This window comes from Anoplophora glabripennis, unplaced genomic scaffold, assembly GCF_000390285.2.
Source record: "Anoplophora glabripennis isolate ALB-LARVAE unplaced genomic scaffold, Agla_2.0 scaffold132, whole genome shotgun sequence".
NCBI lineage: Eukaryota > Metazoa > Arthropoda > Insecta > Coleoptera > Cerambycidae > Anoplophora > Anoplophora glabripennis.
The window spans coordinates 213,428-236,280 of NW_019416288.1; the positions used below are offsets into that span (position 1 = coordinate 213,428).

Consider the following 22,853-nt stretch of genomic DNA (forward strand, 5'->3'; position numbering starts at 1 on the left):
TTATTATTATTATTATTATTATTGTTATCAGTTACGGGTAACAGAGTTTTACAGTCTAATTAAACTCCTGCTTTTGCTACCTTTATACCATTGTTTAACTTTTCATGATCAGATTCGTCTTACCTCATTATGAAAGTCAACTCCTACTGAGATATATGAATCTTTAAATGTTACTTCGTGTAACTACAATCCTGAGGTATGGACTTTTTTAATAGAGACCAATTAATCTAAATAGCAGAAAGTTAATAAAAATGCAAATTTAGCAGAAGTTTATTTGAATTAGAATTTCATCAAATAGTGGTCTTACCAACGAATAACTGTAGCGGAAAACTGAAATGTATTTTCAATATATACGACACATAATATATTGTACCTTCTTTCACGCAACAAAAAAAGTACCATTTACACAATTCTGTTTTACCCTTAGTGATCTCTTTATTTTGGATAAAAAATAAACTTTTGTTCTTCGGCTCCCTAAAAAAGTTCCTTTATACCAAATACGTATCATAGAAATGAAAAATAAATAAAGACAAAAAAATGATGATCTTAAAAAATTAAACAAAGTTTGTAATCAGCAACTCAATCCAAATTTATTTTCATTCAAGGAGGCTACATTTGAAGTAAAGCCCAGTCGCTTATGGACACCCTGTATATAATATGTATTGAAATCAATAATATTTTTTTTGTAGGTAATGTATTTGGAATATGTGGAAATAATATATTTTACATAATCTTATTACAAATGCCTATGTATACTTTCAAAAGATGCAACTATTTATTTTGCTGTTCTCGGAAACTGCCATATTGAAAGCTCCTGAAAACAAAACAAAATGTGTTTGAATACTATTTATCTACTATTACTATGCTATACTATTATTTCAGACGAACCCTGAAATCTGCAAATCAAAAAGAGACCACAGTTGATGTAGAATGAGATGGAAATATATGTAAGAGATAACAGTTTGTTCCGAAATTAAAAAAATAATTAGAATTAACTTGAAATGGCCTCGAATAAGCCTTTAAATAATAAACATAAGGCCATATTTTAAAAAACCAATATTTTTATAACACCACTTATTTATTTGTTTATTTTTTGATATAGTACCGTTTTACTTCACTCTACAGTGATAAAAAAACCTTGTAGATGTAATTAGTTTTTTTTAGATAATCACAGAGATAAAGAATAATCATTTCTAGTTCAACAGTCTCACAAATGGTTCCGTGAATCTTCTAATTTAGTTAGTATTGATGATTTTATCTGCTTTAACAAATTTAATTTTAAATCATATGTAGAAAAAATTATAATTGATACAACATACTTCTTATTCAGCAGCCGTAGATTACTGATAATTAAACCCCAAAACACCCCTTTCAAATTTTGATTAACTCGTACACGAAAAAGATATTATATTAAATATTTATTGATCCAATTCTAGCCCTGTTGACTATAATTGATATACTTAATACGCGACTAATTGTAAGTAGGTACAACTTGCGCCTCAGATAACCAACATTCTAATTAACTTAAATTTTGGTTAAATATATTCATTTTCAATTTTGTTAATGGATACATGCAATAGGGTTGTTGACCAAATTTCAAAAAGTAGATAATATAATTCTACACGTACTAATTAGTGTGTATGCACAATTAGAGATTGAAAAATGCGTCGGAACAGTTTTAAAATAATGATTTAAAACTGATTTTTTTATAATAGTTCAAAACGGCTGGGACGTCATAAGGGGCACCTTGTAGTGAAATTATGTGTAGATGATTGCGTAAAGGAAACAAATTGGAGGAAGAAGATGCTCTGTCAACACTGTCAGTAGTGTCAGTCTGTCAGTGACATTGTCGCATAAAATATTTTCAAGTCTACGAGTTATTTTCCTTAATCTTCGAATTCCTTTATTATTATTTAGTAATAATCATTTAATATCTTCCTTCCCTTAGAATTAAAGCAGTATGTGTGAAACGGAATTTGTGAAAGCTACTTCGCAAATTTTACCGAAAATTGTTATTTTTATGATCATAATTGAATTTTTAAAATGAGACGACCGTTTTAAAATTGGCGAAATCAGAGGTATAAAAGCAGTCAGGTAAGGATTAACATATTTAATTAATGATTTTATTGTGTTTATTTATATAAAATACCTATTTATTTATGGAAATTTATAGTGCAGTTCGGGAGTCTTATGGAGATAATGCAATTGGCTATGTGGAATGTGGAACAAAACACTACTTAAATTTTGTTGAATCCATTACAATCAGGAAATTAATAATAACTATCACAAATACTCTTAATTGATAGACTGCTGTCACTAGTGTCACTACTGTCACTTTTGTTAAAGAACAGGGAACAGGGCAACAGGATTTGATGGACAATTTTGATATATTTTCTTCTTCTTCAAAATTATGCAATAGGATCGCTACTAGCTTCTTGTTCAATTGCCCCTTATGACGTCAGACTAGTTTTTAAGTAACACAAACATTCATAAATGATTTTTACCACTAATTTGTCACATATTTATGTTCTTTTATATAAAATCTTTGTATCAACAACAATTTGTATATGGTTTGTTTTTAATAGTCAACAACCCTATTGTGTTAAATAATTTTGACGAATATTTCTGATTAATACCTTACATCTCGAAAACGAAGTATTTGCGGTTCTATGTTCATATGTATTTTTTACTTATTTTTATGTGAGGAATATATCCTCAAAGTGTGTCGACTTAATACTGAAACACCCACCATAATTTCGCCTGCTCCTGTATAATCCAGGCATATTGAATATCAGTTTAAACTTGGAAATGAACATTACCACGAGTTACTTTAATTGCCCAAATTTCATTGTTGTCATGGTAACGAAGTTATAATTGGAATTTGTTTTTCAAGCTTCTTTCTTCGAATGCGAATAACTCCACAACGAAGACCGATAGGAAAAAAAATATATGAAGGACTACATCTATTTTGACCACCCCTTCATTTTTGACATGATCTTTCCGGACACCCTGTATATAATCAAAATCCCTTTTACCATTTTATGGTGCAGGGTAACACAAGTTACTGTAACTTAATTTACAATATTCTATTCAACATGTATAAATTTTGTCCACTCTTTTTTGTTTCTTGCCAAGATTTTTGCGTCGGCCCATGTTATTCCTTTCTTCTGTAATATTTTTCCCACAACTCCGTCCCATGTTTGTCTAGGTCTACCTCTTTTCTTCTTTCTCTCTATTTTTGCCTCCCACACCTGTTTAACTGGTCTTGCATTGTTCATTCTTTGTAGGTGACCCCACCAGCTCAGTTGTCTTTTCTCAGTATATTCTAATGCGATTGTATTTCTAGATCTTCCGTATAATTATGTTTCTCAGTTTATCTGCTCTAGTTACACCTTTGACTCATCGTAGCTATTTCCTTTCTACGGTTTGCATTTGGCTTTTTTGTATCTTTGTCAATACCCAAGATTCGCACCCAATTAAAAAATTAAAATTGGTCTATACATAGATTTAAAAACATTTATCTTTGTTTTCCTGGAAATTTCTGTTTCACTTACAAATAGTAATAATAATAATGATAATAATATTGCCTTTATTTTTGATAAGATAAATTGCATATCGCAAATACAAGAAAAAGACATCAATACGTCAAAATATCAAAATATCAAAATATGGCGACGTTAGGCTAAATGCCGCTCTTCCACGTGACCAACAGTTATTAATAAATATAAGTAGACAACATAAAATATGACTTAACAAAACATCAAACTTATAAATCACATTATATCAAAATACAATCACTGTAGTGTACGTTTAGACATAATCCAAGTCTTGACCCATCCTCGAAATGTATCAGTATTAGGAGCAGACTTGATAAATGATAAATGTGGGAATATCATTGAAAACCTTAGATGCATTATACGTAAAACTTCTTTCAAACTGAGCTGTTCTATGTCTAGGTACTGTATACACAAGTCTGCTACGAGTTAGCAAATTATGAGTATCACAACCTCTAATAAGCTTTTCGTATAAATAAGAGGGTGAAGTTGTATCATTAATTTGAAAAAGAAGGCAAGATACGTGATAAATTAACCTTTCCTCCAAATTAAATAATTTTGATTGCAAAAGGACTGGAGACACGTGGTCATATTTCCGCAGGTTGAATGAGAATCGTAAACAACTATTTTGAATTTTTTGTAGTGTTTTTGTCTTTTTTCGTTAAGGGTGGCCAATAAACAACACTACAATAAGCTAGGTAAGACAAAAATAAAGAGTCACATAGCAACAGTTTTATATCATCTGTAAGTCCTTTTGCATATACAAAATTTTCCGCTTACTGTAAGACTTTTGCACTAGATTGCTCACATGCTTATCAAACCTAAGATTACCATCAATAAACACTCTTAAATTTTTACAATAACTGGTATGGCAGGTTTTAAAATTTGCTGATTTATTTCTATTTTAAAATCAGGAATAAGGTTCAGTCTATTACAACCAAAGAACAGAAGTTCAGTTTTCTTGTAATTCAGTACTAGCATATGAGCACTCGCAACATGAGAAATAATATTTAGATCAGAGTTAATACAATCAGCAGACACTAAAAAATTTTCATGTGCGAAAGGAAAGTATAATTGTGAATCGTCAGCATATGTATTTTACAGTAACTGAGAAAAGAGAAAAAATCTGCAGTAAATACTGAAAACAGTGTAGGCCCCAAAATACTACCTTGAGCCACCCCTTGTTTAACATCTCGAAAACAGGACTACAAATTTCCTAAACAAGAAAACTGGAAAAAAGGAAAGTACAACGTTGCTAACTCCAAAATATTTTAATTTTTTAGTTAATAATGCATGATCAATAGTACCTATCAAAAGCCTTACTGCATCTAGCAATATTAACCATGTAGAAAAACTATTATCATTTGCTCGAAATATATCATCCGTAACATTAAGTAAAGCAGTTGTAGTGCTGTGCAATTTCCTAAAACCAGATTGAATAACAGGTAAAATATGATTTTCGTTTAAATAAGCATTAAGCTGATCATTGACAATTATTTCCAGTACCCTGGACAAAGTAGGCAGGATACTAATAGAACGATAGTCAGAAAGTGTCATTGGATTATTGTTTTTTGGACATGGTATAACATGCGAATTTTTCCAAGCCATAGGGAAAGTGCCTGTGGTTAAGCATTTATTTATGATGAATGTAAAATAATCACTAAGGAATGGAAAAACATAAAGTAACATTTTTTGATTTATATTGTCATATCATAGCTTGAGTTCTAATGCGAAAAATAATTTTTTCAATTTCACCTGCTGTAACCGTCCTAAAAGTGAACTCCTCGTTTCGACTCAGCAACTTTCAATTATATTTATTTAAAATTTATTGGTTGAGGCAACTCATCACATAAATAATTATTATAAGAATATACGTCTATATCACAATTAGTACTATCTGGCTTAGTGACGTTTAGATACTTTAAGGTCTTCCAAAAACACTTAGGATCATTTTTAAATTTGAACTTTAAAAACGCCTTTTTTCTGCCCTAACAGATCGATTAACTAAGTTACGTATATCCTTATACTCGTCTATGGCTTATTCATTGCATGATATAATTTTAGCGTTTTTCCTATCTGTTGTTAATTTCTATATTTTGCCGTCCATTATTTTCTATTTCTATTCCTAGGTATTTAAAGCTTTTAACCTGTTCAATTTTAACACCATCAATCTGTATAATTATGTCTTTTTGCTCATTTTCCATTACCATAACTTTCGTTTTTCTTTTATTCAATTTCATTCCGTATTCTGCAAGTACTTCATTCCAGGTCTCTAAGTTCTTCTGCAAATCCTTTTCTTCTTCTGTCAAGATTGCTACATTATCAGCAGATGCTCCGTCTGAAATGCCTATTCTCTACAAATGCCTGTTTCCTACATATAATGTTTTTTGCGTTTGTCATTAGTCAGAATAGTATGCGAAAATTTTGCAACAGCTGAAGGACTAAGACAAGGAGGACGCATAAGCTCACAATTTTTATTGACGAAGTAATAAAGAAATGCTCACTTAGAAAAAAAAAAATTGTATACTTACATTTATTAAATTCGTTCCTTACATTTTCGTCCAACGTATATGTAACCAGTAGGACAGTTATATCGAGCATTAGCAATTCTTCCCTGCAACCGTGTCTTATTCGCTGTGGCAAAGTTGCACAAAACCATAATCAATAACAGCAGCTTCAGAGCGGCCAGAAACTTCATGTTCGTTAGCGAAATAACATATGCATTAATTTTATCACGGAGGTTATCATTTCGCTGGTCAATATGCGCAGAACAACTATAAGATTAACTTGTCTCTCTGAATTGTTACCCTACGAGGGCCAGTCTGAAAATCCAATATCGGAAAAATAGGTTATTTTAAATGGAATATTAAATAATTTAAAATTAAATGCAGCTAAATGCAATGCTATATGTTTTAGTTCTCGTGCAATAAGAACACTTATTGATGCAAATTTCCAGTTAAATATATAGTCCAAGCATTCTGTCACGGATTAATGTTAAATTTGCAGAAATTATTACCTGGACAAAAAAAATATGACCGTATAGAAAATTAAATTTTAAATTGAGTTTCTTGTTCTTTAAACTCGATCCAATATGGCGAACATGGTTAAAAAAAATCGCAAAGTTGAAAAAAACGGNAGCCATGGTTTAATAAGGTAGCTATACTGATCATCTTTAATCGACGATATCTCCGCGAAAAATAAAGCTTTTTACAAATAAAAAAATGCGTTTTGAAGGGGAAAGATAGTAGTTTCCAGTGATATTTTCAGTTTTGAGAAAAAAATTTTTTTTCGCCAAGTTACATAACCTTGAAAATAGCAAAAATACGTGTTTTTTGCACTTTTAGGTTAGAATATCTCGGAAACCTAGGGTGATGGATCAATTAAGAGGCCAGATTCGGATTCAGCGCGCCAAATGCTTTCGGAAACGTAGTGTCTGATCTCTGGAATTTTTTCCTTGTTGGCCTGTGTAATTAGTGTTACCAGCAACAAAGCCTTCTGTGAATAAAATGTAAAAGGTGACTAGTGTTATCTAAGTTGTAACCTTTTTTAGAGATAAAGCTTCCGAACGTTTCGACGTTCTTCACTGTTGATATCTTCAGGGGTGACTCTGCAAAAGCTTCGCCGCGCCTGACTGGCGTTTTATAAATAAACAAGAAATTGCAGTTTTAGTAATACAACGATAGGTGAAGAAAATCTATTTAAACTATAAAAACGTTGAAATACAAGGACTCCTTTAATTTTTCGAAATGAAGGAGCATGAAAAGATTATGTTTAAACGGGTGCCCACCCGTGTAAACATAATCGTGTGTGTTCAGGAAAACACATAGTAAAAATATGATTTTTTACTTATTCTGAATATATTGTCAAATTTTATTATACAGGGTGTGCCGCATAAAAAGCGATACAGGGCAGATGCATGTAGGGGTATCCAAAATATTGTAATTTAACCAAACTTCCCTATAAACAAAGTAGCTCGAGATATTAGCCCCCAAAGTTTTTAGAAAAAAATTTATGTCTGCAACACTTTACCGTAGAAGAACCAAATTTGGTACATGATTTAGGTTTATTACTGATCTTCTTTCACTATGATTTAAAATTAATTGAAGCACTACAAAGTGTTCATCGGGGATGACTCACCCCTAAAATTGTAGCGAACTTTTTTTCATTGACCGAATTGAAAAATAGTAATATTAATTCACAGTAGAATTGAATTTAATTTTTTTTACTCTTGTTACATTTTAAAAAACTTTATGGTTTTTAAGAAAAACCGTATTAACGGACACAAGATTTTAACAGTGTTTATTAGAAAATAATCAAAAAGTCAGTATAGTCTGTTTGGAAATGAAAGAGAGTAATAAAACCCCGAGATAAGAACCGGCCATGGGCGTGCTAATATTTCGTTTCAGGTAATTATCGGATAACACTAATGCTAACAGGTAATGGGTGTACATTAGTATATTTTACTGGAAACATCATAGGGCAGGAGCCAGTGTATTTGTAGATGGCGGTTTACTTTTATTTGAATCTAAAAATACAGGTGACTATCGCGAAGACATGAACGCAGATGTTTTCGAAGAGTATTTTACACAGTTGTTAGATCTTATTCCTCCGGGGTCTGTAATTGTCATGGATAATGCCAGTTACCATTCACGGCAGACCGAGCGGACGCCTACGACTGCTTGGAGGAAAGCCGATATAATTCAATGGTTATCCGGAAAAAACATTTCTTTTGAAACAAATATGGTGAAAAAGGAACTTTTGACACTTGTCAATCTTAATAAAGATCAGAAAAAATATGTTATCGATGAAATGGCAACAAATCGCCAAATAACGGTACTACGGTTACCACCTTATCACTGTGAACTTAACCCAATCGAATTAGTCTGGGCGCAGGTAAAAGGAGATGTAGCGCGAAATAATACGACGTTTAAATTAAGTGACGTGAAAATTTTGTTAAAAAATTCCTTGGAACGAGTAACTGCAGATAACTGGCAAAGATGTATACATCATGTACAAAAAGAAGAGGAGAAAATGTGGGAACTCGATAATTTAATTGACGTTACTGTGGAACCTATCGTTATCAATCTAGGAGACGAAGATAATTCATCAGAATATTCAGAGGATGAATTTTAATATACCTACTTTTTTATTTTCTTTATTGTACATTTATACAACACTACATTTACTCACCATAATTTGAATTTTCAAAATACATATATTTTTGTGTGGAATAAAAGTCTATTCATTAAATTTAAATAAATATTTTGATAATAATATTGAATAATTTTATTTGAATTACTAAAAACCCTCTTAACCCGGTTATGATGCTTAAAGTAGCCTCATGTTTTGAAATGCTGTTTTTATATTGTTTACTTATAAGAGAAATGGACCGAGAAATTGAAGCGGCATAGACAAAGACGGATTGTCGGGGATTAAATTTTAACTACCTGCTACAATTTAGTACAGTCCGATCGCACAAAGTTTTGTTAAAAGTACACCTCATCTATATAGATTAAACATAATATAAAAATATTGAATATAAGCATCAGTACTACATTTATTTACGATTTGCATACATAATGAGCTTTTATTACTCTCTTTCATTTCTAAACAGATTATAGTAGGCTTTATCTTTTAAATTTGACAATTGGCCAAACAAATTTTACTTCACTTCTCTCCTAATTCCACAAAAAGAAAACAAGTATCTACCTAGGTAGTTTTTAAATAAGCTAATATTATATTAAGTAAAAAACACAAATAAATACCTAACAAAAATAATAATTGATATTTTTTCAACAACAATCAGAGGCAATTGTTGAAATAAAATTATTTTATTATTAACTGACAAGTTTGAAAGATAAATTCATTGCCTACTACTGACTTTTAGATTATTTTCTAATAAACACTGTTAAAATCTTGTTTCAGTTAATACGGTTTTTCTTGAAAACCATAGTTTTTTTTAAATTTAACAGGAGTAAAAAAATTTTAAATTAAATTCAATGAAAAAAAAGTTCGGTACAATTTTAAAGGTGAGTCATCCCCAGTGAACACCTTGAAGCGCTTCAATTATCTTTAAATCATAGTCAAAGAAGACCAGCAATAAACCTAAATCATGTACCAAATTTGGTTTCTCTGCGGTAAAGTGTTGCAGAGATATTAATTTTTTTCGATACTTGGGGCACCATTTTGGGGGCTAATAACTCATCAGGGGTGCAACTTTGTGTATAGATAAGTTTGGTTAAATTGCAATATTTTGGACACCCCTACACGCACCTGCCATGTGTCGGTTTTTATACGGGACACCCTGTATAATACCCCGGAGAAAGCTTATATAATTGGTACAGTGAAGAGATATACTTCTAACTTGCTTAGGTTTTGCAAAACTCGTCAAATGACTGAAAATTATTCATAAAAACGGTCCATTTAATTCGTTACTCGATTTAATTTTGGATTACAGGCATCTCGGATTTTGTTAAAATTTGATATTTTCATACTCATTGACATATTCCAGCAAGATACAGGTATGCCTGGAATGATAATATATTATTAAGTATATTTTCATGTGTTTCTTAAATTTCCGATTTTTTTAAATTTTTCCGATTTTTTCCAAATCGTTGAATCTCTATAAAAAGAGACAAATAGTAAAGCCAATCTTAAAAAAAGAAAATTCATATTGTATGTAAAGAGACTGGAGCTGCATGAAAAATTTCGCTGTTAGTGAATACTATGCTATTTTCTTTATAATATAAACATCCCCAGCAGTACATTACACTATATTGAAAAAATATTTTTTCCACATATTGGCCAAATATTGTAAACGACAGATTTTGACATAGTGCTGGTTGACAATATAAGTCCAATATAGGTCCGACATTAATCTACTGGTTGTATATTGGACCTTTATAGGAATTGTATTGACTGCATATACATTGGACTGTCTGCGCCTGTCTTTTACCAATGTTAGGCTTAGATTGAATATGTTGCCAATATTGGGCTTTAAAATTTTCCATGTTAATGTCAATAGCAGATTGTTTTTAATTTTAGCAACCTAAAACTTTCCCGAACATTTTAATTCGATTTGCTGAGGCGTTTAGAAAGAAAAAAGTTGTAATAATCATCTATTTTTTTATCACATTCCATCCATGAATAAAAACTTTATATTCCTTTTTGCAATGAAATAGGAATTTCAACCTAAATGTATGTAAGTCACTACCCCAAGGTTGGTGCTGAAAAAAAATTTGTCCAGTAATTTCTTGTGAATGTATTTATTTACATGTAAGAAAATAAGTGGAAAAATATGCTGGTTTACTAGTATATCCTGATATTTATGATCATCCCTGAAATAAATAAAAATTAATATAAATGAATGTACCCCATTTTAAAATATTTTGTAAATACATAAAACTATTTACAGTAAAATATAACCTTGCGCATTTTATATCTAAATTAAGATGCGTTAGATTTAGCTTTAATTTTATTTTTGGGTAGATTATAAGAAATTTTTTGAAAATTAAGTTACAGTACAAAATCAATGTATTTGACAAATACATAATGTACTGCATAAGTCTCTCAGAAATATTTTATTTCATGTAGTGTAAACTGGGTATAAATTCATGTGCCAACTTTTTTCTTCTTATAAAACTTTTTTAATTTTATAATTACATACACGCAATGTGACTGCCATCTTGGATTCTAGAATAAATTTATTTGATATACAGGGTGTTTCAGTTCAAGTGAATCAAACTGCAACCACAAATAGAACTCAATAAATAATTCAGAATTGGCTTATAAAGCAACACTCTAAGTCCCACCGTTTTCACTGTTGGTTGTTAAAATCATATTATTTACGAAATCTTTGGTACATTATGCTTATAACAAATTGATTCAAATTTGGTGTGGTGTTAACATTTACACATGTGCATAATTACAATAAATTGATAAATACATTGATCTTCCCTCAGGATTTATGTATTTTAAAAATTTTTGGTTATTTCGAGATTATAATATGATTTACTTCGAGGATATTATAATCTTGAAGAATAATAAATTAATTGAAGGTTATGATATAATCGATACGCTAATAGAGAGAAACTAAATAAATGTATTCTTTAAATAACGATAGAGATTTTTTTCTCTTCTCGCAATGAATTTTTATCCTTTTAAGGGTCTGACTCGTTTAAAGTTAGGTCAATGAAGTTCTTACCTTTTAAGATACCTGTTGTATATCCCACTGAAATAAATACTTTTTGTTGCTGTGGCTTTGGTAGAACTATTAAATAAATAATAATCAGTAGATAAAAAGTTTACCCTACCCGTAAAGTCATAAATAATAAATAGATATTCAACAGACCTCCTAGTATATGACTTCTTTGCATTTTCCTTTGTGCAATATTTCGCCTTCTGGACACTTTACAGTGTTTTTCTTTATTTTATTAAAAATTGACCCATCCTTAGAATCGATTTGCGCCATACTAAAATCGCACAACGTTAGAATAATCACTAACACCAATCTCAAGACGGCGAAAATATTCATGTTTTCGTATGAACTAGTCAACAGAAACTCAGTAATTTTCTATATACCAACTCTAGAGGTTATCGAGGCATTATCGTGCTCAAGACAGATAAAGTGCATATAGCTTACAAATGTATAATGAATACAGAACATGAAAATTATCAACTTGACTAATATTTGCAATATGATGTATAGGGTGTTATAAAAAGTATTGTTATGTCATTTTTCCATACCCGCGCCTTTTTTTTAACAGGGTGTCAAAATGGCAACACAGAGTTTACCTTCTGGTGACACATACCTTTTATAATTAATTTTGGTAAGAAAAAAGCGAAGCACATCGTTTTATTTTATTTTTTTTATTTAAAGTTTAATTTACGAGATATTATAACCGCATTAGATATAAGATAAGCTTGTTTGTTTTACACTGCGTTTAGAGGCGTTAAATAATTGTATTTCTTTGAATTTTGAATAAATAAATATTAAATTTTTTTTATAAAATAGGAAAAAATTAATGACATAAATCCTTGCACGGAAAGAATCAGTCCGGAGTTATTTTTATGAAAACAGTTTTATCTAACCAAAAAATCTCACATTTAAAAAAGCAGATAAATACAAAATACAGAAGCACATCACTTTATATCACGTACCTACCTACTTTAAAAAGTTGTTTATGTTTCGCAAATCTATCTGTTGTCGACTTCTGACTTTTCGTTTTAGTTACTTTGACAGTTTAAATTTGTTTGCTGTTGTCTGTCTCCAGAGCTAAAGATATCAAATTAAGGTTTTTCTATTATTACTTATTTCATCTTTTAGAATCTGTAGCCATCAAGGATCCAAGTCCATAGAATAATTTAACACCCATTTAACAAAATAATCGCGGTATCTTTTAATTTCCTTGTAATGGTATTATTTTCCTTTTCCACAATTATAGCCGAACCCCAATGAATATTATAACCGTTTTCCCAAGCGTGAACGCAAATTTTAGATTTCGCAAATTCTCGTTAGTTAATGTATTACCACAGCCTTCTTCGACGACAATTTTTTTTGTCCGCATAGAGGGCTCAGCAAATTACAAACTTACGAAATAAAAAAGTTAGGCGGCCCTAAACTTTAAGTACTTTTCCGGTTTTTTCATGTTTTCTCATAAAGTTGGCCATGGATCTCAAATTTGTTTATTAAGCGAAATACATAGGAGTGGCGCTCTTATAGTAGACAGCCTGTATATAAATACATATATTTCTTAAATTCAAAATGATAACTTCCATATAAGTATTAGATACTCCAATGTCGGGTAAAAAATAATATATCCAAAAATTAGCTTTAGGTATTTTATTTGGTAATTTGTAATGTAAATAAGACAATTATGAAAAAAATTGTATTACAATAATCTTGTTACACTTAACTACTATCTCTTAACTACTTATTGTCCGGCTATTATTATGGCTATGTTATTCGTGTCTCCTGTTTCCGGGATCTAAAAAAAAAACAAATACATAACTTTTACAATGCAAAATAATAATTTGTTAACAGTAAGTTCAAGCATGTACAATTTATGCTTATAAGAAACTTCCAAAACGAAATTTACGGTCCTGTTGTTATCCTTAAAATGCATGCATCTTGAAAATTTTTTATTTTATGTGAAGTTAGTAAACGATAATAATTGACATCAGAAATGAAAAGAAAGCCAAGTTTATTTTAAGTTAAAAGAAACTGGAAATGGCTCGTTTTCCCAACAAAGTATCTCTTTTCCTACTAATAACATTAAGCGGTAATTGCACTTATTCAGTTTTCACTATAATTCAAAACAATCTTTCAGGGACGTCGAGTCAGCAATCCTATTAATTTTACTGATATTACTTACATATACCCCGAATTTTAGAAGATTAGTGTCGCTAAGTATAAAATGGAAGTGCTGGAAGCTGTACTAATTAATACAATATAAATATCGTATCTGCTTTTTTAAAGTTGGGCTGTGATTTAATTTTTTTAATTATTTATTTATTTTATTATTGTATTATAAAAAATGTTCGAGAACGTTATAATTCATATGTTTGGTATAGATTATAATATTTGAACTAGCTACAATTAGACTAGGTTAGGTTTATTTTTGTTGTATTACATAATTGCGATCTGTATTTCGAAATACATACCAGATACATATTATCTTACTGGGCAAAAATTTATTGAACATCAGTTGTACATACCATGTGAGGAAACATTATTAGTTCATTTGTAATTAAACATTTACAGGTCTGCATTTTCCGGCCATGAATATTTCATCTTGATCACATACAACTTTGGCTTTAACTTTAATAAAGTTTCCATCCTTTCGATTTTTGTATTCAGTCATGTTAACACCGCACCCAATTAAAATAAGTATTAACACCATCTGCAACAGTATGAAGAATTTCATGTTTACGTATCAAACAGTCAATACTAACTCACACTGTTCGTAAGATTACTGCAGAGGTTATCAAGACATTATTATGCGCAGTTGGGTTACCAGATCTGTTTCATGACAGACCCGGAGATATTAAATTTTAGTATACAGGGTGATTCACAACATATCCAAAAAAATTTGGGAATAGATGCGGGATGAGGCATGGAGTCAATATTGTAAAAAAATGTTTGTAAAATCCTTATAGTTTCCGAGAAAAAAAATTATTAAACTTGTAGTGCTTTCAACCACTACATAGCTGGACAACTGTAGTCTCTAGCGTCATTCGTAATACGCATGGAGAGCCACGTGGCCTCAGCGACTCAGAACACTGAAATCCGATGTTTACAATAGTTTTTTAGTAGTTAGTGTCAAAAATGGCTTGCGTGTATAACAACTTGGAGTTGATGGATATCGTTTTAGTTTATGGTGAAGCAAGAAAACATTTTTATTATGGTGAAGCGTTTGTGTTATGGTGAAACAAGACAGCATTTGTGTTAGTTCATAGAAACTGAGTAAGACGGACCCAAATGTGTTTACACGTAGATGGACAAAATTTTGAACAGTTGTTGTAACATCAGGTATGTCAAATTATTTTATTATTTAAAACCACAAATGAATTTGAACAAAATCAGTTGAGTTTGCTGATATAAAATAAGTGCTATAAAATTCTATTTATTCTTTTCCTTGCGAAATTCTTTCAAGTTTTTGCCCGTTTTTATCACTGTCGCTGTGACAGTCGCATTGCGCCAGGTCAGGTTTTACAGTGGACCAGTTTCCAGTGCCGTGCAGAAGTGTATTTTTAAATAATTTTCGAATTGCCCTTTTTGATTTTTTCTTTACAAAATTGTATTTGTAAGGGTCCCCTGTACATCCAGAATTTTTTTTTGGATAAGTTCTGAATCACCCTGTATATATATATATATACAGGGTATTTCAGTCATAATGTCATTAATTTTAACCACGTATTCCACCAGCCATATAAAAAATATGGTTCTGAGAACTTCATGATATGGTAGTATTGCAGAAATTTTTTCATCGAAATCGTCCTGGTAGATTTCGCACAATTGAATTGTTAATTAAGAAAATACAGAATTCAACTTATTTATCAATTCTCTCACGGTAAAACCAATGATTATTTTGAGTTTCCAATTTTTATACCTACACTTTGGAGTCTCAACTATTAATCCCTATATAAAAATTTTCTATATTATCCATTTTAGCAACAATTAGAATTTTTTCAAAATTTCTTTGAAAAAATACTTATAAGCTTCAATTGTAATTACTTATACGATCTTTTAGTCACTCCAGTGTCACCTGATTTGCATTTGTTTATTTTTAAGCGTTTTGAACATATTTCATTTGCAGGAATTTTAATTTTATGCCTCATACCTATCTAGAAAACTAAGTATTTTCCGATGTGTGTTTTTCTCTTATTTTGAGGCGTCAATATTGGCCTATGCAATTCGTGATACCTTGTATAAAGCAGGCCATTTGATTGTTTGAATTTAATTTTCGAATCGAATTTTGATTATTCTCGTTGAGTTTTCAAATAAGTTTTGTGAGTGAAATTTTTATACCATCTGAGTATTTTTTTGAAAATGGATAGTATTCTACGGCATAGATTAGGATATCAAGGAGTATGAGAAAGGTATAAATAAAAAGGCAAATTTATTTCAAGGGCTTTACTATAGTAGTATACTACAGCAGTACTTAATAGATACATTTATATTTTTTATTGAAAGTTACGTATTGTTTTCGAGACCTGAAATTAAAAAATATTGTAAGTCATAATTCTCAGTTGCGTTTTCTGGATTAAATGATATGGTTATGAAAATGTATATAAAGGGTATTTTTGTGAAGATGCAATAGTGCAATTGAATTGGCAAAGTAGACTAAAAAGTTCATACATGTAGTAGTTTACCTTTAAATTTAAAGTTTACCAGCAGAGGAACGAATTTTACGAAGTAAAAAGTTTCATGCCAACGAAAGAAATTCGAAATGATTATTTATTGGCCAGTTTTGTAATTTTTGGTGCATCAAACAACGTTACACCATCACACCCATGATGCATTAGTGAGAACTAATAAGTTCGAAACCAGTGTGTATCTGGTGGTTCTGCTGACGAGTGGTATATTGTGGGTGTACATATTTCAATATTGGTCAAGGCTTTAGTCAGAGTAGTGTAACGCACTTTCCTGCGGTTTCGGTTCTGGTGGTGGTGACGGTTAGTTACGTTACTTATGGCCGCCCCCGGTATACTACCAACTCTAAACGGAATCTTAATTCGTAATTTCAAATTCTAATTTGCTATATTCAGTGACGTCACTGACGTCCCTATTTGGACGCCTAATTTTATGACGACCCTTGACTACTAGTTTATCGGCAGCGGTGGTTGGCAGCCGGCGGTGGTGAGTGACGTCACAGGAACGTACTCCGGGTTAAATCTTTTTGTGCGGGTTTTGTCTCGGGCGCCAGTTTCCCAATCGGTTACGTGGGGGAAACTCCACGTGAAACCTACCCTCGGTTTAGAGTAAGTACTCGGGATAGCTGCAGTGAAGAAAGTTTAATTCCAGGGGTCTGTTATATTTCTCTTAATTTCAAGCAAAGTAGTTCTCTGAGTGTAGTGTTATTTTCCTTTCAAAATAAACGGTCTTATCAGTGTAGGTCACAAAAAGATAAGCGGACCCCTTTTTTACTGATCGGAATTTTATCAACTTTGTCGGCGTTAAGAATGAATACAAACGGGAATTATATTTACTAGATTTATTAATCAGGCCTATTGAATTTGAAACAAACAAACAAAAGTAAAACAGATTCTAATTACAATTATTATTACTAACTAAAACCAGGAATATACAATAAATTTACAAGCGGTGTAAGAATGAAATAAAATGGGTTAGAGATAAAATGGGTTAGAGCAATTATTTGCGACGGGTTTAAAAATGCCGATACGGTTTTCGGAGCTGTAAATAAATACAAATTAGTCAAATATCAGGACACAAAATCGGTACGGTAGAAAACGGAGTCTTTGGCGTTTGGTTTATTTAATAAACAATCTAAGACTTTACGAAACGGTACGCCAGAATAATATTCGGTTTTAAATTTCGGTCGGTGCTAGAAAGGGAAAAATAAGATTAATAAATTAGAGCAATAAATAAATTGTTCCCAATGGTTCTGAAACAGAAAAATAATTACGGGTGACTCTAATTCTACAAATAAATATCGGCGGCAGTTTCTAGCAAAGCGACGGAAATTAAGCGGAAATGCGACCAGCCAGGAGAAAAAGCCAAGCAAAGCGGTTTATATCAGGCACAAATAAGCAAACGGTAATCAGGAAAATGATGTTGTTGGTAAACAGGAGGCAAAGTCTGGACGAGGTGCGAGTTCAAATGCGGGGCGGCCGACAGACTTCTCCCGGAAGCGGTGGGTGGCCCAGCCAAACTTCGGGGGTCTATCCGTCGTTGCACAGCCGACACACAACGTCTTCTACTGGCGGTGGGTGGCCCAGCCAAACCAGCAGTTTCGGTTATTGTGCCCTACAGCGTTTATCTAGCTTGGGCGGTGGGTGGCCCAGCCAAACCTTCGCCGACAACGCTGCTGCTGTACACTTCGACACCTTCACGTCTTCTACTGGCGGTGGGTGGCCCAGCCAAACCAGCAGTGTCAGTAAAGGGGCTCACAACGTTTGTCGAACGAGGGCGGTGGGTGACCCAGCCAAACCGTCGCCGATAACGCTGCTGCCGTACGGACCTGCACTCAACGTCTTCCACTGGCGGTGGGTGACCCAGCCAAACCAGCAGTTCGGTCGATGTGACTAACAACGTTCGTCGAACGAGGGCGGTGGGTGACCCAGCCAAACCTTCGCCGACAACGCCGTGGTCGTACTGTCTTGCCAAAGTTCAAAACGGCCAGACTTGTGCCATAGCAGGACAAGTGAGAATAGGAAAATACAATTTGTTTACTTATTCCGGACGGTTGCTTCTGGCGGCTAACTCCTTGGGTCGGGTGGCGGTCTCTGGTCGGTGTTCAGGTCCTCGGGGTGGTCCTCAGGTTGGCGTTGGAGTTCTTCGACTTCTGGCAGCGAACTCCCTGGGTCGGGTGGCGGTCTCTGGTCGGTGTTCAGGTCCTCGGTGTGGTCCTCAGGTTGGCGCTGGAGTTCTTCGAGTTCTGCCAACGAACTCAGGATTCTCCTGCCAATATCCTTGGCAGGAAAAATGACTTCAGATGAAGCGGGGTCGAGCGGGATTATCGCTCTTTGCCTAATTCATCGCTGTAGGCCCGGACGCCTCGTAGAGGTAGGCCCTTTCCCCGTCATTCCGGGCCGCCAACGCGGCCGGATTCGATCGGTTCAGGGGGCATCCTCCTGTCCTGGCTCAGGATTCTCGTACAGGATCGTTGGTTTTATTGATACAATCCCCCCTTGACTAGGCAGGAGTCGTGGTGGGATGATGTGCGCGGCTCTCGACAAAGTGGGACAAACGGATGGTTCGACTCGACTCGCGGTTAATTGCTCTCACCCAATTAAACTAATTAAATAAATAACTGGCCAGCGGCCTTGCACAAAACGGAAAATTAATGCCGGTTCATTATAGTAGTTCTATTGCGCAGTGTAATTAATTAAAAAAAATAATAATGCCACTCGTTTTTATTTTAAATATTTAAAGAATACATATACGTATTTTTTCTTGCAGGCATAAGTTGTCTTATAAGTCTGTTATGGGCTGTGTTTTTTTTGTTAATATAAATTTTTATTCTAAAAGTTGGTTGTTCTAAATGTGACCATCAATACATTATAATGATGGTACAAATATAGCAAATTTTGATAGCTTCTTGGCCAATTTGTTGGTTAAAAAATTTTGGTAAATGCAAGATAGGTTTAAATCACTTCAATAATAAAGTTTTTGTTTCCATAGATGTGTTACTAACATCCGAAGCTTCGAACAGAATAGAAAGGAATATATTTACATGTAGTAGTACATACCAATCGTCTAAACTTTTCTGCATCTTCCTCTGAAGTAAAGTTGGTCGTCGGGGCAGTTCTTAGGAACATAGATTATCATGTTGGATGTTACTACTTCAATATTTTCAGGAAAATCACACTAACCGACTGAAATAATAATATCAAACTCAAAGCGGCAAAGAAATTCATGTTTCGGCATTAAGTAATGACCACCGTCTAACAATAAGATTATTCGGGAGGTTTTCAAAATGATATGTTAAATGCGCAGAATTATGCATCAAAACAGAGTTAATTGAATCATGCATGGAATATTTTCTGTAAAATAGTAAATATGATAAATATCTCCTCAAAAGTATAAATATAGCTTTGACAAATATTTGAATGAAAGCATGCTTTCAAATGTATCGACATGCAGCATCCACACAATATGGAATTTGTTTTAGAAATAGTTGGCAAGTGACCGCGTCATCTGGAGCTGGCTTTATATTAACAATTTGATTTGTATATTGTGTCGAATACTTTAGAGAAAACTTAAATCTTAATTATTCTTATACGCTCATAAGAAAGTATAGGGTGTCTCAAAGTCGATAGTATAGGCATACTGTGAGGTACAATGACTCTATACAAGACAGTAGCGACAATAGAGTGTACCATTTTTAATTGGTCTACGTGATTTTAGCTGCCATGTTGCATCCAGTGTCAAATTCATCTGTGATGTGTCATGTGTCAGGAGCGTTCTTGGTGTTATTCAATATTTGTATTGTTTTATTTTAATTTTGGTGATTATTAGTGATACTATATTGGGTATTCTGTGCTAAGGGATAGTTATAATGTTTGCAGAAGCTTCTATAAGGACGATGACCGTGAATTTCTTTCAGGTTTTTTGGACACCATAACACAAAATATAACACCTACTTATGAGGAAGTTAAGGTTCCTGCTAACATAGAAGAACCAAAATTTAATCTTAGTTTTAGTGAATTAAATTCTCTTTATAATGTGTGCGGATATATTGCTCAAAGTATCGTTAAAACATCAAAAACTTGTAGAAACTCTGTACACGCTGTTAGTTCTAAAACGCCGATTTATAAAACATTTTCAAAATTTTGCGTACTTAGGAGATTTAGCGAACATTCACTCTTTTTTGCAATGAAGCGGTATTTTGTTTCTTCTTGCAGATGGAAAGTGTTTTACAACATGTTTTGCGATTGTATCTTGACAGAACATAAATTTAAAAGAGTTTTCTTAAAAGAAATGTCTGGTTTAAATTTAGATCTACCAAATTGTCATCAGATCAAAAATAATATTGTTAAAAGATTTATTATGTTCCGATTAAACATAGCTTCCAAAAAATGCCAAAAAGCATAAAAAAAGCTTGCAAGTAAAAGTGTTGCTGGACATTTATTTTAACAAATACTATCACTAGTATTAAGTATTTATTTTTGTAATGTAAACTCAATAAATTTCATTGTGTAATGTAGGTAAGCTTAATTTTACTTACCTAGAAAATAAAAACTACTAGTTGCTACTATTATATATTTATCCTCCCCTATTGCACAAGTAGATTCTACATTCATTCATTATTTAAAATCACTTTCCAAGGGAGTTATTTGCTTAAAATCTGTGCGTAAGATTTGTAAGAAAAATACTCTTGTCCTTAATTTATTTTTTATAATAGTTTCTTTTAATTTGACATTGGATGCAACATGGCGGATGGGCGGGGTTTAGTCGCTATTGTCGCCACTGTCTTGTATAGAGCCACTGTACTGTGAGGATACAAAAAATTTAAATAAAATTTGAGACGTCATCAATTATATTTTTTCTAGAAACATACCCAAATTTCTCTAATAAAAGTTTATTAGAAAAATGAGAACTTTTTAACAGGAAAAAAATTTGGGTGTTTCTGGAAAAAATATAATTGATAACTTCATTAGTCGTTTCTGCCAAATCCCAAAGATAATACTTTCGTTTGAAAATGGAGCTTACCTCATCCCATTTAACACCTCGTGTCCCAAATTTTATTTAAATTTTTTGTATCCTCACAGTAGGCCCATACTTTCGAGTTTGAGACACCCGTACAGTCACTTACTGAGGAGTAGCAGAAAAAACAAATTCATACATTATAGGGTGCGATGTGAGTGAAATTTCAATTAATTTTTTTACAGTGTATTAACTCCTGAGTTGGTAATAATTATTGGTTATCATGGTCCAAAATACATTTCTTTGTATACAATCCATTTTTTTAGTTTATTAGCATATATTTACTTCTCTTTGATTGATACACCCTACCACTAAATAATCATGGGAATCCTAAGTAATTGCAAGTTACTAAAACGAAGGGAGCGTATTTCTCGAAGCTACGTGTTCAAATAATACAGCAGTTAAATAGCATCCCATCAGCCGACTTACATTAACATTCATTGAATGGATCGCACGATCTGGGTGGTTGAAATAAATAAATGACCGCGTATGATTCCGCATAAAAGTGATAGTAGACTGTGAATGAATGGCGAGTGCTGTAAAAATGTTTCTCCAAGGGCAGCGCAGTATCTTAATAACAAGCGTTTGCCGCCGACTGGCAAATAACTTGCACTTTACATAGCGATGTGAGGAATGTTCAGACTGCTATTTCATGTTTCCGGTCTGCCATTAGACGAACGGGATAATAGCGAAGCTTTAGCTGCGGAAAAGTTAAAAGCGCACTTCCAGACTACATATTTTGCCGTCAGAAGGCACACCATCAACACAGAAAAAAATATTTAAAAATTTATGTCGCGTATTACCAACATATTGTATTTAACATAAACCACTGGAAAAAATTGAAAAGACAAAAAAATTGCATGATTTTTTCGTTATTTTCGGAAACTATCTCGGTCGTATCGAGATAAAAAAAAGTACTTTGAAGTTTTAAGTGTCTAGTTTCAGACAAACAATTTTTTTGAGCTACGGTTATCGAGAAATCAAAAGAAATACCGCAAGGAAAAATGTTCCATTTTTTTTTTAGGACAGTTCAATACAGATACAATACAGGGTGTTTCACTATATTTTGACTCCCCCATTAACTGTTTTGTTCTTAGAGTTATAAAAAAATAAATGTGAAATACAAAAATTGCACGATTTTCGAAAATATTGGTAGAAAAACAAATGAAGTCTAAAGAAAATGGCCACGGATGTTAACTTTGTGAATTTAAATGGAACACCCTGTATATTTTTACATATTTGGATAGAACGTTCCCTGTCGAGCATAGACATATAGGGTTTGTTGGGTCTATCTCTAACAATAAGTGAGATATTATTAAAAAACAAAAAGAAGGTTTCATTAAGAAAATTAGTCATCTAATAATTGTTAGATCTCTTTCTTTCTCTATATTTTGACATATCAAACATGT

General features: G+C 32.6%; 1 protein-coding gene and 1 long non-coding RNA gene across 2 annotated transcripts in view; one reads left to right on the top strand and one right to left on the bottom strand.

The window, feature by feature from the left end:
• Nucleotides 1-22,853, top strand: part of LOC108904645 (ABC transporter G family member 14) — a 460,474-nt gene that overhangs the window by 209,168 nt on the left and 228,453 nt on the right. The gene's annotated exons all lie outside the window — the stretch shown is intronic.
• On the bottom strand, nucleotides 13,381-14,518 carry LOC108904646. The gene is made up of 2 exons (XR_001964240.1): nucleotides 14,271-14,518; nucleotides 13,381-13,540 (listed from the first exon to the last, which is right to left on the bottom strand). It is a non-coding gene; the product is annotated as an uncharacterized LOC108904646 (long non-coding RNA).